Consider the following 17,413-nt stretch of genomic DNA (forward strand, 5'->3'; position numbering starts at 1 on the left):
CCTGCACACACAGTGCAAGGAGAAACATCTTCAGGATGCTAGAGACTAATTGCATGTGAAAAGGAAAAAGAGCAAGTTGGGTTTAATGAAAAACCTGGGTTGATTGCCCCCACTGCGATTTTATTCAATTTGGTTACAAAGTGCGTTGACTGGGCATTTTCGGATGGATTGCATGTGTTTGCTCAATTTTCTTAGTTTTTGCTATGAAAATTCCCTTCCTTTTCTCTCTGTTGCCTGGTCTGGGGGCTCTGCTCTTCTTACGCCTTCTCTTTTCCCTTCCTCTGTCCCCCTCTGTTTTGGAAATACTCCAGCACAGTGGGCCTGGCACATAGCGCTCAATAAATAGTTATTTTTCCTTCCCTGCCATCTGGATCTATTCTTAGTTTATTTGTTTTCTCTTTCTTTTTATTCCCCTTTCTTTCTCTCTCCCTCCCTCTCCCTAGCCATCTGTTTTATCTCCATCAGTCTGCACCCTATCCTTGTCCTGTTCCTCCCGCCCCCCTTCTCCTTCCTGCCCTGGGTGTCCCTCTCTCTTTCTCTATTTCCCTTCCTTTCATTTAAATCCCAATCTCAATCTCTCTCCCACCTTCCTCCCCACTCCCTCTCCCTTCATCCCTCTCTTCCTCCCTCCCTCCTCCCACCTCTCTGCTTTTCTTCTCTTTGCCTCTCTTGTGGCCCCAAGTCTTTGTTTTCAGTGTCTCTTTGCCTCAATGCTTCTTAACCTTGGCTTGGAACATTACAATCACAGGAGAAGCTTTTTAAAAAAATCCTGATGACCAGGCTGAACCCTACACAAATTAAATCAGGGTTTATAGGAATGAAACTCAGGCATCAGTATTTTTTAAAAGCTCCCCAATTGGTTCCCATGCATAGCCCAGGCTGAGAAGCACTGCCTTCCTTCTGGGTGTGCAAAGCCAGCTTTATGTTGCTGTGGCTTATTAAGGATGTCTCCAGGGGATTTACTTGATACACTTCAATCTTGCATTTGGTGAAATGCATTTCCTCTCATGCTAGTTTCCACTGTGGGTCCTGTGGCCTTTGCCCTTCCATCCAGGTCATAAAGAGCCCAGGTGAGAAAATGAAGGAGAGGTGAGACGGGGCTTTGATCAGGACGGGAGGAGCATAGAGGCTTGGGATGGGGCTGAGAGCCTGTGCTCTGGGCCTTGTCTAATGCTATGTCTAAATGTAGGGAAACAGTAAAGGCACAACCATGGACTTCAGCCTCTAGCTTCTGGATACTTGAGTGGAAAGTTGGCTTGGATTGGGGTCAGTCTGTGTTAAATGGGATAAACGCCCTTCTGGAATGCCAGCTGCCCTGTCTGGGGTGCGTGGTGCTGGTGCACGGAGCATACCCTCCCTGGTATTCTCTTCAAATAACAGTAAAGGCATTTGTGTCACTTAGATGACACTCCAGAAGAAAATCAATCATTTGCTCAGTGGACTCTGATATCACTAGCACTTTGCCAGGTAGAGAAGGAAGCGACAGATCCAGAAAATCTCTTGGAAACCTGCCTGGTAGGCTGATATTCTGGGTGTTTTACCAGGTTGAGTGTGTGGACCTTGCTGAACACTCTAAAGGGATAGGCATTGGGTAGGTAGTTTTCCCCACTGGATGTATGTTCATTGACTATTTATAAATCAGTTGAAAAGCATCTGATAGCTATGGGGGAACTCAAGTCAAGAAGGTAATATGAAAATGATCGTGGAACTTTCTCTACCAGGTTACATGGTGGGAGCTCCAAACACCATGGACCCACCAAGAAGAAATGTCCTCAAGTTCAGAATCCAGTAGAGAGAATCTGCCTGCCTCGTGGTGGCTCACATACAAGGGCTCCCATCCCATGCCTGAAGCACAGCACCCATGCGCGTGAATAGCTTTGACTCCTTTGACTGTGTTGTTCTGTGCTGAGGACGGTGGACCAGCACAGCACAGCTGAGCTCAGATAATTCACCAGGAAGTTAGTTCCTGAGACTGACCAGCAGCAAGTTGGAGCAGCAGACAGCAAGGGGCAAGCTTCCCAAGGGCTGGGCAGCCTGCTTTTCCACTCGCTGGCCTGCAGCTCACAGGCAGCAGAATGAGCTGGTGGCAGCCCTTTTTGGGGTGGAGAATTCACTCTCCCTGCAGAATTTGACCTTATCTTTAGTTAGTATCTAGGCATTGGCTGATGCATACAGATCAATTTAACACTTATATTACTTAAGGCATTTACTTGCATGTATTCATTTAATCACTTTTGCTTGAGGGTGGCCTGGTGAGGCCTAGTGGCTTTCAACTCTAGTCTAGCTGGACTTCAGAATTATCAAGGGGTTTTTTTTAAAAAAAAGAGATAATGATGTCTAGGCCCTAGGCCTCACCCCCAAGGTTCCTGATTTGATTGGCCTGAAGTGGGTGGGTTTTTTAAGCAATTGCTGGTTGTTTTTTTAAAGGCCCCTAATTCTAATGTGAATCAAGGATGAGGACCCTGATATGGGGAAAAGCACAGGGAGAGGGCCCAGGACAAGTGAATTCAGGTTTGCATTCTAGAGTTCCTCGGTGTGGAACTATGGAAAAATCAGGCTGCTCCTCTGTAAACAGAGGGGCGGGCTAGATAGAAAACTTAAGCGAATATCAGAATTCACCAGGGAGCCTGGAAATTATGCAGAAGCTCAGAGTCCAAGTCTATTTTTAATTTTTTGAGGACCCTCCATACTATTTTCCATAGTGGCTGCACCAGTTTACGTATCTACTGGCAGTATGTGAGGGTTCCCTTTTCTCCATATCCTCTCCAACACTTGTTATTTCTTGTGTTTTTGATAATAGTGAAGCTAATACCTCATTGTAGTTTGACTTGCATTTCCCTAATAATTAGTAGTGTTGAACATCTTTTCATATGCCTGTTGACCATCTATATGTCTTCTATGGAAAAATATCTGTTCATAAGTCAGACGGAGAAAGACAATTACCATAGGATTTGACTCATGTGGAAGATAAACAGACACATAGATATAGAGAACAGATTGGTGGCTACCAGAGGGGAAGGGGTAGGGGGAAGACGAAAAGGGTAATAGGGCACATGTGTACATTGATGGGTGGCAACTAGACTTTTGGTGCCAAACACGATGCAGTCTATACAGAAGAAAAAATATGACGTACACCTGAAATTTATATATTTTCCAATGGGACCTCAATAAAAAAATTTTTAAAAAATCCAACTCTAGGTGGGCTAGGATTGCCTTTAGGGGGAGTGAGGAGGGGTCAACGGGCGCCACAGGTGATGTTTATCCACATCAGCATTTGAGAGTCGCTGGACAGGCAATCTCAGGGATCCCTGCGAGCTGGAAAGTCTAGGACCTGGTGATTTTGCGTAAGCAGCACCTTGCTTGTGTGGGAGACCTAGACGTCTAGCAAGGTCCCTGTCCTCAAAGAACTGAGAACATAATTGACACAAGTGGGGCACATGGAGAGCATCTGAGTGCAGAGAGCAAGGGACAGGCAGCCAGAAAATGATGTGAGTGCAAAATGAAAAAACCATTAAGGTCAGTTAATAAACAGGCAAGGAGGCTGAGGGAATCTCCACGCCATCTCATGGCTGCGCAAGAAGGTTTACTGGAGGACAATGAGTTCTCCATTTCCACCGAGAGCATTTAAGGGTCTAAGTTGTAATGGGAATGGAGGAAGAGGTTCCCACTGAGGTGGATGTGACAGCCTTGAGAGGACTGTGTTATTAATAGGTTTCCAAAGGAGCTTATGGGTTTTCTTCCCCATGGACATTAGAGATAAAACTTTTTAAAAAGTAGAGGCAAAGATCTGTTTTTCCTTCATATGTCAAGATGCTTCTGCTGACCCAGCATCAGAAGAATATGGTGAAACGTTTGTTTGATGTGTTTTTCCAGGAGAAGGGATGGCTGGGTTGTTTTTCCTTCCTGTTCTCTCCCTTGGTCTGCCCTTGCAACAGTTTTTGTGAGGCAGTTAACAAAGGCTAGAGGTGGTGTCTGTGGCTAGGGAGAGAATTTTCCTCTGCACCGGATGAAAGCTCCATTTTCGGACTGCTTGGATTCTAGCATCAGCATTACTAACTAAGCTGTGGGATTGTGGGCAAATCACTTCACCCCTTGGAGGTCTCAGTGTCCACATCTGGGGAAAATGAGGAGCTGTTTTAGGTGGTCCTGAGGTCCCTTCTAGCTCTGATAATCCTCACTCAGATATAAATGAGCTAATCACTGGTAGGGAGCAAAATCTGGAGACTGTGCCCTATAATGGGGTTAAAGATGGGAGCAAAGTGGGGGGCACTGGTAAATTCCTCACCCCTCTCTGGATTTCTAGTGGGTTCGGCACTGCAGGACCATCGTGTGTGTCTGTTCAGGTTGGGCCCTGCCAGGGGCCCAGTCAAGGAGGCGAGGGGAGGTTAGAATCCAGCTTCAACTTCCCTTGCTAAGCTGGGCATGCCCTGGTGGCAATCTTCCCAAGGAGGTGACATTTGAGGTCACTCTTATAATACCATAGGTCTCTCCATTGATGAAGAGTGGGTAAAAGGATCCTTCTTAGATAATGTGCGTGTCTGTCCAGGAATGCTGTCCGTCTACATCATCCCCCAAGCAGGGTGCCATCCACATGTGTCTGCCTTTTGGAGCCTCCTGCTCTCTTGGCTAAGCAGAAGCCCATCAAAAGGCAATAACAAAGGGTGTGCATTTGTGGGCATGTGTGTGTGTATGAAGTGGGTTATTGAAATCCACTGAAGTCGGGAGCTATTCATCAAAAGCTAGAAGTGTTGACATTCTTTTCAACAAACTCTTTTTATTCCCACAGCCTTCCAAGCAGTCAAGGCCACCGATTTGTGCTAAGGACAGAGTAGACACTGGCATTTATGCCTGAGTTTTAAACGATGCATTATGGTGATGGCAGAATATTGGGAGTGGGAACAGGGAGAGACAGAGAAAGATATGTGCATACTTGTGTGTGTGTGTGTGTCTCTGGAAGGTTCCTTCTAGAACCTCTTTCCTAACCCAACTGTACTGAGTTTGCATCCATCCTCTCCCTGCTGCATGAACTTCAGAGTGTGTGTGATTTTGCTTTTACTCCGAGTCTCAGGCTGTTCCGTGTGTGTGTGAAATAACATATCACACATGAGAAGATCAGGTCAAGGCACTGCCCTCTAGCTGTCAGGTCTGATGACCAGGCAACTGGTCTCATCATTGTTGCGCTCCCTCCTTCTTTCTTCCCACTGCAGGCAGCCCACATATGGGCACGTGATAGATAGTCCATCAGCCCTTGCCAGAATGATTAAAAAAAACACCACCGCGTGAGTTCTTCGTTTGAACTATAGTAACTCTAAGAACTGCTTATCAGAAGCTGTGGTTGTTGAGGGCATTCATTATCACCAACAAAAACCTTTGAGTTCTGAGCTATAAAGACATAAAAGGCACCGGCCTTGGCATCACAAGAAGCTGAGCCTACAATCCCGGGGAGAGAACACAACCCATACACAGAAGGATCCAATTAAAGCCAGCGTACAGCTCTGAGCTTGGTGCTGCAGACATAAAGATGAATACAGCTCGTCTCTTGAGAGGTCTGCAGTTTCATGGCAGAGATAGACTTTTAAACAACTAGCCATAAAGCAGAAGAGTAAGTGCCTCCTACATATGAGGTTATGTGTAATGTTTTGTGAACTCATTGAGAAAGGGGCAAGTCTGTCTGGGCTGCTTAAGGAAGGCCTCTCAGAGGAAGGGCAATTTGAATGGGACTTTGCAAGATGACTAGGAGTTTGCTAGGCAAAGAAGCAGTGGAAGAAAATTTTAGGCAGAGAGAACTAAAAGAAGACAAAACCTATAAAAGTGCAACCTATTCCAAATGTGTTTGGAAAGTGGGGAGCAGCTTAATGTAGCTGAAGCTATATAGTTAGATAGAGTATGGAGGGCAACAAATGAAATTAAATAATAATTAACATTTATTGAGTGCTTACCATGTACCAGATATCATACTAAGCACTTTAAATGTCATCCATTTAATCTTTAAAACATATATATGATGTAGGTACTAGTTGCCTCATTTTACTCTTGGGGAAGTTGAGGTACAGTAAATAAGTACTTAGGAAAGAAACTTTCCCAAGGTCACATAATTAGTAAGTGGTGGAGCTGGGACATGATCTCAGGGAGCCTGACACCAGACCTTGTGCCTTTCATCATTATGCTGTTAATTTATGGATACTATAGAAGGTTCTCAATGGATAGGGTTAGGGAGACATGGTTTTGGGGAGAAGACGGCATCAGAAAGAGCTAAATGAAGAGGAGTTAGGCGGTGGGAGGCCATCCCAGGCAACGAGGAGTGCTGTGATCAAAGATGCAGATGCCAGAATGAGTCTGTTCTAGGGACGTTGGCCTGGCCCGTTGGTCTGGTCAGTGGCCCTGTTTTTCTTGGCACAGCCCAAATGAACAACTTATTGGAAGTCCCCCAAGCATCTCTGCTCTCTAGAAAGGTCCAGGAAACTCAGGTCTGCTCAATTTCTCTCTGGTCCCTTCCTTCCTTCTCACTGGCCTAGGAAGATGCAGTGGGGTTTACAAAGGAAGACGGATGCCTGTGGGAAACCCATAGGCTAATCTTCCCCTCTGTTATCTGTGGTTTATAAAAATGTGTCTCCTGCCAAGCGTTGCTGGGTGAGGACTGGTGCTATTTGGCTGTGGCGTGTAATGAATCCAGCAGTGCCTCGCTCCCCATTATGAATCCCTGAGGGGTGTTCAGCCTGCTGAGCTGCGGAAGGTTCCAGCTGCACACATTTAAATAAGAGAAGCATCAGGGCAGGGTAGAGAGGCCAAAGGGAGATCATTTCCCAAGTGAAATTGAATTTTGTTGGAGTTAAATTGAGATGCTGAGTTGTCTTTTTACAAACATATTCATGGGCTCAGCTGTCACTTTCATTTAGTGGGCTTGTCATCTGTGCTTGGTAGGCTGGCTGAGCCATGGCCTCCCTTGACTGAGAATGCAAACCCTCACCTCTGAGGAGCTGGGAGCCCAGGGTGGCGTGGGGAGGGGAGAATGTGAGGAGCCAGCTAGAGGAGGCTCTTGTTTGCAACCTGCTGCTTCCCCTGCCAGCTTCTTCTCCGCCAATCTGGCCAAGGAACTGCAAAATCAAAATTATAACATGACACAGAAGAACAAGCGTTCAAGTCCCACAGAAGAAGGGTGAAGTCCTGGTTAAGTGCCATCAATAGCTGTGTGGACGTAGGTGACTTATTGAACCCCTCTGTGCCTCAGTTTCCTCTTTTGTAAAATGGACTTAAAAATATCAATCTTTAGACACATGATGATGGCTTAACTGAAATAAAACATGCCAAGTTCTTAACTTGATGCCCAGCTGGTACTAAGTCTTTAATAAAGGTAAATTTTAAAAATCGTGTATGATCAGTGAGTCCTATGCAGGGGTAACTAGGAAGGCACTTGTATTCGTGATACCCTTGTACCGCCATTTCTGAAATGTCACCCTTTGGAATGTATTCCTCATCCTTAGGCATTGCCTCGTTGAGTCTTCTTTTTAAAGTCACATCCGCTTAGGGGGCAGCCGTGAGTCAGTGGCAGTGAGAATGAGGTGGGGAGCAATAGGTGAATGTGGCATGCCAGCCACATGAGTTAGGAGGGAGGGGAGAAGCCAGTGCAGGTGGGGAAGGCGAGACAAACTGTATAAGTCTATGGAGACAGGCCTTGGGTGGAAGCATCAGAGGTGGGGGTTGCCAGATTAGGAAGTTGAGATCAAGGGCTGCAGGGGGCTCCCCTTGTGGGTTTGTAAGTTTTTCTGTAGGAGGTGGAATTGAGGGTTTGGTGAACTGAGACATGGTTCTTGGCTTTGAGAAAGGGTTGTCAGGGATAAGACTCAGGTGATGAGTTTAAGGATGGTCTGGGAGCAGGTGTGGGGTCTTTAGCGATGGTCTGGGGAGTGGGTGTAGGGTCTTTAAGGATGGTCTGGGGAGCAGGTGTGAGGTCTTTAAGGATGGTCTGGAAGTGGGTGTAGGGTCTTTAAGGATGGTCTGGGGAGTGGGTGTAGGGTCTTTAAGGATGGTCTGGGAGCAGGTGTGAGGTCTTTAAGGATGGTGTCGGAGCGGGTGTAGGGTCTTTAGGGATGGTCTGGGAGCAGGTGTGGGGTCTTTAAGGATGGTCTGGGAGCAGGTGTGGGGCCTTTAAGGATGGTCTGGGAGCAGGTGTGGGGTCTTTAAGGATGGTCTGGGAGCAGGTGTAGAGTCTTTAAGGATGGTCTGGGAGCAGGTGTGGGGTCTTTAAGGATGGAGTGGGAGCGGGTGTGGGGTCTTTAGGGATGGTCTGGGGAGTGGGTGTAGGGGAGGGAGGCAGCAATGCTTTCTATCTGTCCTTTTTAGTGGTAAGTGCTTCTTTCTCTTCCAAGGGTGGCTGTTAATGGAGACAATGCACAAGGGATGACTTGAACAATGGCAGGGTGTAAAAGGCCTCTGGCAGAATTGAGATCCTGGGACTGGCTTCCATAGTCGCAGCCAAGAAAACCCAAGGCCTGGGTTCTCTAGACCTGTGCTTTGTGACCTTGCACAAGTGCCTTCTGCCCCATGGGCCTCTGTTCCTGTGTAATGCAGGAACCACACGAGACCTAGGGGTCTCCTGTTGGTGACTGAGGGCAGCAGAGTGAGCATGCATGCCTCTAGAGGGCACAGGCACTTTCTGTCTCCTTCAAACTCAGGCTGAAACTCTCCCTGTTGCCTTATTCCTCACCCTTCCCCAGGCATCTGGCCTCAGAAGGCATGAGTTTGTGACCCTAAAAATAGACTGACTAGATGACCTCTGAGGTCCCGTTGTGCTCTGTTATGCCAACATTCTAATGCCTTGCTATAAGCACCCTCAGCCCTTAACTTCAGGGTTCTTAATCTGGGTCTTCTGAGCCATAAGGATTCATGGGACAGAATTCAGGGGGTTCATGTACTTGGATGGAATAGAAAAAAATCATATCTTTATTTTCATAAACTTCTAATTGAAATGTAGCATTTCCCTCACTTATGAATCTAGGTAACAAACCATAGTCATATTAATAGTACCTGCTACTCCGTCACCAGTAGAAATCACAGGTATTTTCCTATTACAGTGCTGGCTCCCAGTTTTCATGTCCTCGTATAGTCCCTCCCTCACAAATCTGGGTTGGGCTGGTGATACCCTCTCACCAATAGAATGTAGCAGAAATGACACCATATCAGTCTTGGACTTGGCCATAAGAAAACCTTGCATCTTCCACTTTTGTGCTTTTTGGGGGCCCTGAGAAATCATATAAAACATCTGGCGACACTGCATGAGAGGGACCTCATGGAGAGGTCATTTGGGTAGGCTTTGTGGAGGGGGAGGCCCTGGGACCTTGTGGAAAGAGAGAATGTCCTACCATCCCAGGGCCCTAGCTGAGCTCAGACTTCCAGCCATCCCCACCAAGATGCAAGATATGAGAGGCAGTTATCTGGAATGTTCCAGCCCATTCCAGCCCCTAGGTGAGTGCAGCCCGAGCTGCTGTCATGTGGAACAGAAGAACCACCCAGCCAAGCCCAGTCCACCCATAGAATTGTGAGATATATTAAAATGGTTTTCCTTTTAAACCACTAAGTTTTGGAATAATTTATTTTGCGGCAACAGGCAATTGAAATAGAGCCTTTTTAGTTTCATTATATATAACTCAGCTGAGTCCCAAAGTGTCTGTGCCCATTTGAACTCCCACTGTCACATGTTTTTGACATCCTTCATGTGCCAGCAAGGTGTGCCTGCCACTCAGGACTTCCAAAATGAAGACATAACAAGGTTCCCAGTGGACAGTTAGTTGGCAGATATGCCTTGAGCCCAGCTATCATGCTGTTCACTGTGAGGAGTACCTGGAACTCCCAAGATATGGATACTTAGAATTTAGTTAGAGAAACAGGCTGTTTACAGCAGGGCTTTACCCTGACCGTCACCAGGAAAGGCCTTTAGAGGAGAGAAGACTTGAGCCTGACTTTGAAGCAAGGGCAAAATTAGGAGTAGCTGAGGAAAGTGGGGAAGGTATTCGTAGTAGGAGAAGACCTACGAGCAAATTCATGGACCAAGGCTGTGATGGTTAATTTTATGTGTCAAATTGGCTGGGCCACAGTGCCTAGGTGTTTGGTTAAACATTGTTCTGGATGTTTCTATGAGAGTGCTTTTTCGATGAGATTTATATTTAAAATATTGGACCTTGAGTAAAGCAGATTTCACTCTCCAGTGAGGGTGGGCCTCATAAAATCAGTAGAAAGCCTAAGTAGACCAAAAGGCTGACCTTCCCCAAGCAAGAGGGAATTTTCCAGCAGACTGCCTTCAGACTTCATCTGTAATATCCACTCTTCTTGGTTCTACAGCAGACTGCCTTTGGACTCGAACTGCAAAATTTTCCCGAGTCTAGTCTGCCGGCCTCCCCCATCAGATTTTGGACTTACCAAGCTTCCACAATCACATGACCCCATTCCTTAAAATAAATCTAATTCTTGGGGCCAGCCTGGCAGCATAGTGGTTGGGTTCACGTGCTCTGCTTTGGCGGCCTGGGGTTCACAGGTTCAGATCCCAGGCGAGGACATGCACACCACTCATCAAGCCGTGATGTGGCAGCATCCTGCATACAAAATAGAGGAAGATTGGCACAATTGTTAGCTCAGTGACAATCTTCCTCAAGCAACAAGAGGAAGATTGGCAACAGATGTTAGCTCAGGGCCAATCTTCCTCACCAAAAAATAAATAAAATAAAAAAATAAATCTAATTCTGTATGTACATACATCCTGTTGGTTATGTTTCTCTGGAGAACCCTAAGTAACTCATAGGAGGAGAAGAGCTATGAGCAAATTCACAGACAAAAGCCAAGCTTGTCCAGACTTCAATGATCTCTCTGGAATAGAGGATTTGTGATGGCCAGTGGAGAGTTTGCATGGGGCCAGATCATAGGGTCTTAAGTTCCAGGAGTTTGAGTTTCTTCTGTTGGTGGGGGGACCAAGGGAAGGTTTGAACAGCTCAATTTAATTGAAAATATTCAGCGGATGCTCAATTTCCTCCCTCTCCATTTCTATTCTTACAATCCAGATTATTTTATCCTGTCTCTCCTCTCTGATCAGCCAAAATGATCATGTTTAACCATCAAGCTATTCCTGGGGTCCTGGAGCCCCAACTTTCCTTCTGGAATTCAAGAATGTCCTTGGGGGTGAATGCAGGGGTGGGCCTCAAGGGCACTGGATGTTGTCACTCCCTTCCCAAGGCACTGGTTTGCTACATCAGGGAAAGACAGTTTGGGGGGACCTTGCTCTGGTCTTGATGTATAATTTCCCCCACTAACTTGTTATCTGAGTAAAGCCACTGAAGGGCTGGGGGTGATGCGTGTGAGAGCTTCCATGGGGAGAATGAAAAGGAAGCAGAGAGGATATGCATGAAAAAGTGATTTGCGTCTCATTTTGTATCTCAAGTACAAGCTTGCTCTGGGCTGTAGATTTCAGTGGGTGACAGTAATTGCAAAATTTGCAAGATGTTAGTTCTGTTTTGTATTTTTAGAAATTCTAGCTTGTCCTTTTCTAAGTTTCTGCATTCATTCATTCATCCAGCCATCCATCCTAGATTGAATGAACCCCTGTGTAAAATGTATTGGGTTGACCACAAAGTCAATCTCTTGCTATGCCCTGAAGGAGTAGGAAACCCACAGTTAGAGAGAGAAGAGTAGGCGGGCTATCTCTAGGCTTTGCAGGAAAATGTCTGTGATTCGATTTCTAATGGCCTCAGGGACAAGTCTGAGTGGGATTCGCCCTTTTAAATTGATGCTTGTCTATAATTTAGAGAACCTTGAGGGAGGTTCTCTCCTGCAGTCTAAAGTTATCCTTGAGGTCTGACATCAGCAAGAGGCAAACATTATCTGGGGAAACAAGTCGCTCATCCAAAGGTGATAACAGCTGTGAGCAAAATTCCCACAATGCCAGTCCTGTTGACTTATGTTTCAAAGGAGAACAATTTCAACATGGAGTTGCACTTTCCCTCGAGCTGCTGATGCAATGAAATGGCTGTAAGTGCAAAACTCTTTCAATATGGCACGTATTAAACCTTTCAGAGGTAGTGCTTTGATTTTTAATTTTACGCTCTTGGCAGGCAATCAGGATCTTTAATAGTATGGAGGCCAGAGGGAGAACGTTTCAAAACAGTGCGGATCTTATCATAGTGTGCAATTAATGAATAATTATTAAAACCCAGAAATAGCTGGAAGAGAAGGCAAGAGGTGGCAGAGTGATTCTCTGGTTTCGGGCCTATAATGAAACCTCCAGAGAGGAGAAATATGATATACAGTTCCGTGCAATTAAATCTTCCATTTTCCCCCAGTGGAAGATCAGTGGTTTAAGAAGAAAAAAAAATGCCCGTCACTTAAAAAGAAAAAGTAAAAGTCATTTGCTCACAGTGATGCATTTGTTCAGTTGGATTTTCAGCATTTGAGTTGTGATTACACTTAAAATAATGACAATAACAGCAATGAAACACCTCCTCGAAATCAATTTGTGAGAGTGGGCATCAGAGTTGGGATGTGTTGGAGGCACCAGTTAGCATGAGCTGCCCAGGTCCCCGCTGTCATAGACAGAGCCTCTGCAGTTGTCTTCTGAGCACTCATTCCCTGGCTTCTGCCATTTCCAGGCCCAATTTTGTCAGCTCTCTGTCGTCAGGATCCCTCCTCTGTAGGTCTCAATCCCACTTTCTTTTTTGACTCAGCTCTAGAAAACTCCGTTATCTGTCAAATGGCTATTTACAGTTCAAACGCCAGCCTGCTGAGTGGTCCTGTCACTGGCTGGCATCCGGCCACACCGGCCACCGCTAAGCAGGTACAAATGGCTACCGCTCCTCCGAAACAGAAAACCCGGCCAGCAGGCAGGCAGCAGGCAGGCAGCGCGACCACAGACAGTGCGTTTATTCATTTCTCAGCCACTTTGCTGGCCTGGGACCCCTGCTGGGGCGCCGAGAACATCTGGGGTCAGCTCACCTTTAAGCAGCCATTAGCTCCCGCCGCTGCTAAGCTGGGGCCCGTGCAGAGGAGAGCGGGTGGAATCAATGAGCACTTGAGATGGCATTTTCCTGGCATGAGGTAGCTCATTACTGAGCGCCTCGGTGCAGAGCTGGGTTTTCATGATTGATCTCTCAGTGGTATTTCAGGAGGCCCACCAGCATCATGGGGCCAAATAGGCCTTCAAAATAAATAAATAGATGGCTAAACACATGAATAGGGGTCAGGGCTGCTGTTGTTTACGGAGCCATGAAAGAGGATGTTTTCCAGTGTGTGACATTATACAAAGGGGCTTGGGATGTTTTATTTGAAATTCAGCTGAGGGAAGGGATATGACAGCAGATAATGGATTTGAAGTCTGCAGGTCATGGGACCCTTAGAGAGAGGTCTCTGGACACTGCCCAGATGATAGGAATGGGGGTGGAAGGGAAAAGCCCAGTAAGAGATGGGAAAACTGAGCTCAGAGAGGTGAAGTCATTTGTATAAAGTCATACAGAGAGGAAGAAAGGGGTGCAACTGCACTTGAAACGTGGGTCTAGTTTAGCTTCCAAATCAATGTTCTTGTTTCCTGTTCTCAATGGCTTCTCAGGCAGAGATGCAGTCTGCCCCTTGCAGCCTCCCTCCAGCAGGGGGAGCTTCTGGTGCATTGAATACAGGAGGCTCTGGGCTTCTCACAGACAGTTTAGTTGCCTCTCCTCATCTCTGCTCAGAATCAAGGGAGGCCCCTCCTGTCTGGGGCCCCATCACTACTCTCTGTCCTTGTGCTCTCTCTTCTTGCTCTGCCCCTGGCACCCTCAAAACAAGTCTGTTGGGTCTCAGCCTGGTCTTGGAGGCACTTCTTTTGTGTCCTTGTTCTACAGTACCTCTCTGGAGTCACCACTGGCTGCACTCTAGCCAGAGAGACCTTCAAGCTTTGCAACTTAGTGCAAGCCCTGCTTCCTTGGTATACAATGTTCTCCTCTTCCCCAGCTCTACCCTCATCTCTACCTGGTACCTGTCTGTTGATTCTTCAAGACTCAGTTTAAACATCCCTTGCCTGAAAGCCTTTCCTGATTTTGTAAGACTCTGTTAGTGATTCTGTTATAACTCATTGCATTCATGGTAACTGTCTGGTTACCTGCCTTCCTCATTCAGTGGACTATTGAATGAATGGGGATCCTGCACCTCTGTCAGGTCCACACAGAGACTCTAAGTGCTTATCTGCTCCTTGTGGTTTGTTCTTTTCTTTTCTTGAGTGCTAACAGGTCCAGAATGGCTTTGGCTTCAATTTCAAAGCCGTCAGATCAACCAAGTCATTGTACGGGAAGGTTCTGGATCAATTAAGATAGTATTAACTGCTGTAACAAACAACTTCAAAATGTATCATGTATGATGGTTTTATGGAAGTTTGTTTCTCACTCATGTAAAATTCAAAGTGGGTATTTCTGATTGTCAGGAGACATCCCTAAGTGATGGTTAAAAAATCCAGGATTTTTTCATCTTTGGGCTCTGCCATAGTCAGCACATGGCTTCCAAGGTCACTGGGCTCATCTGAATCAGAATGGCATAAGGAGAAAGGGCATAGAGTAATAGGTGTGGGAAACTTCCCGGGCCAGCACTGGAGGGGATGCAGTTACTTCTGCCTTCATTCCATTGGCTAGATCACAGGCCACTGACCTCCAGGGAGGCTGAGAAATGTAGCTCCCTGTGGGCCAATGAGCCAGTCTCTGCCACACTGTTTACTTCACCATAGCACAATCTGCAGGATTTTGAAGCACCCAACTCCCTATGTTCCGAGTCTGGGTGGAGTGTTCCTTCTTAATTCCTTATGGGACAACATGGTACCGGAAAATCCGTTACTTCCAGCTTGCTCCACCAGTGGCTGCATCCCATCATTTTTCTTTTCTTGCAACCTAAAGTTGCTGCAGAAGGACTGGCTTCTGGATTTATTAGGCCTCCTGTACATGGCTGTCAAAGTTTCCCAACCATGCCAGGTAGTGAAGATTGACAGCCACGTTGGCAAGTTGAGAGTAACTCAGGTAAAGCACTCTTCTCCATTGCTATCCTCTAGAAGCAGTCTATCCCTTGGTTTAGTTTTTATTTCCTGTGGCAGAGTAAGTGCAAGTTTAGGTGAGAAATCAGTAAACCTCGGAACACTGGGGAGAGACTAAGCCATTTGCATATCTTAGCTTGGCTCAATTAAGCTTCTCTATCCATCTTTCCTGGTTGTTATGACCAATTTTCGTCTAGGAAATTGCTCCGAAAACTGCTTGAAGACCTAGTGCAATGATTTGCAAACCAGGAACTTCCTTCAAAACATGGCTCAAAGCACCCCTCCTCCAAGAAACTTTATCTGATAATGCCACTCTACCCTCAGAACATCAGCACGTGGGACCCGAACTATACAGTATCAGTTATTGAAATTGACTTGCATTTGTTCTAAAGTAATTTCCTTCCTTGGGCATCCACGAGTAGTAAACATCTTACATTTCCCTTCCTCAAGAACAATTAGTGAAGTGTTTAATTTGAGGCATTAGCCTTTATCATGCTGAATCAATTGAATGCCCCTATGACCAAAACTGAGCTTCTCATCAACACACAGACTTAGATTGCTGAATTTTTAGCCTAAAGGCACACTGAGTTCCATGTGCATTTCCCTTTGCCCAGAAGCTCCTCCTGCTCCTTGTTGCTCTAGTGTCTCTCCCCACCCATCAGTGTTGCAGTGACCTACATTGACTTTCCTAAATAACCATGTTAAGCTCAGGCCAGATAAATTTTTTGCTCCAAAAAGCAAGACTCAAATATCGTTTTCACCTTCTTCAGCTTTCCTTCCATCCTAGAGTCAAATTAAAGTTGGCTCTTCATCTCAGGAACTTGCCCTGGACTCATGCATCTCTTTCCTTTCTGGTTCCTGCTCCCGTGACCCCCTGCTAGTCTTGGTTGGCTTCTTCTTTGCTGACATGAAAGGTGCCTTTTAAATTTTCTGACCCTGTGGTTTTAATCAGGCTCTGTTTTAATCAGTTCCTGCAAAGATATCTTTGCTTATTCCAAGGCATGAAGGTACTCTTCTATGCTTTCTTCTAGGGGCTGTCTTTCACACTTAGTTCTGGAATTGATTTTTGTGTATGGTTTTAGGTTAGGCACAGGATTTATTTTTGCCATTTGGATATCCAATTGATCAAGCACCATGTATTGAAAAGTCCATTCTTTACCTACTTCTCTTAAGTGTTACTTGGTAAATAAGGTGACTATATATGTAGAAGTTTGTTTCTGGATCCTCTGTTCTGTTTTGTTGGTCAGTTTGCTTATTGTTGTGCTAATATCATATAGTCTTAAGTGTTATAACTTTATAATAGGTCAGGATATCTGGTAGTATAAGTCATTTATTTTTGCTCCTAATCTTCAAGATTACTTTGGCTCTTCTTAGCCCTGTGCATTTCTACATAACTTTTAGAATCAGCTTTTACATGTCTACTGAGATTTTTATTGATCAAAAATTGATTTGGAGAGAATTTATATCTTTGTAACATTGAGTTTTCTAATCCATGAACATAGTATAGGCCTTTTTATTTAGGATTTCTTTAATTTCTCTCATTATTGTTTTATACATTTCAGTGTAGAAGTTTTGCAGATTTTTTAGATTTGTTCCTAGATATCTGATGTTTTTAAATGCTATTACAACTTGTACTGTTTTAAAATTGACTTTCTATCCAGGGGCTTTGCAAATTCATGTATTAATTTTAATGGTTTCTCTGTAAATGCTTTTGGATTTTCTGTGTACAGTCATGTAATCTGTGAATGAGTTTCATTTCTTCCTCTTCAATCATTTTGCTTTTTCTTTTTCATGTCTTATTGTGCTGGCTACCCACTCTAGCTTTGTCACACTCTAAATAGACGACACTTGTGCAAGGATAACAAACGTATCTGTAAAACTTTTTTCTTTAGCTCCCCTATTGTGCAAGATTTTCTATGTGCTGCTATATCCACCCAGAAAACCCTCCCTAACTTTGTTTTGCTTAAGCAAATCTCATGTACCCTCAGGTCTCAGCTTAAACTCCTTCTTCAAGAAGATTGCGTTGATCTCTCTGAGACTGGGTTTAGGGAGTCGGAATTGCCTATCATCTGAGGTAATTAAACACAGCCCTCAAGACGCTAGGCTGAAATTGCTTGTTTATGAGTTTCTCTCCCCTGCAGAACTATAAGCCCTTCAAAGACAAAGACTCCACAATGTTCACTGCTATATCGCCATCACTTAGTATAGTACATGCCATATCATCAGCACGGCCTAAATGTTAGCTTATCATTGTCCTTATCTTCATCCTTGTCTCCATCTTCCTCCTCCTCATCTAGATACTGAAGCATGGTCCTCATCAGTATCACGATTTACTCAAGTTGTTGAGTTATCTGTCTTTTCTACTAGACTGTGATGTGCTCAAGGGTA

General features: G+C 45.2%; 2 protein-coding genes across 2 annotated transcripts in view; one reads left to right on the forward strand and one right to left on the reverse strand.

Annotated features, from left to right (window-relative positions):
• Positions 1-17,413, forward strand: part of GPR39 (G protein-coupled receptor 39) — a 191,601-nt gene that overhangs the window by 143,040 nt on the left and 31,148 nt on the right. The window lies entirely within an intron of this gene.
• LYPD1 (LY6/PLAUR domain containing 1) overlaps positions 1-17,413 on the reverse strand; it is a 128,865-nt gene that overhangs the window by 42,348 nt on the left and 69,104 nt on the right. The gene's annotated exons all lie outside the window — the stretch shown is intronic.

Source organism: Equus asinus, chromosome 4 (assembly GCF_041296235.1).
Source record: "Equus asinus isolate D_3611 breed Donkey chromosome 4, EquAss-T2T_v2, whole genome shotgun sequence".
Taxonomy (NCBI): Eukaryota; Metazoa; Chordata; class Mammalia; order Perissodactyla; family Equidae; genus Equus; species Equus asinus.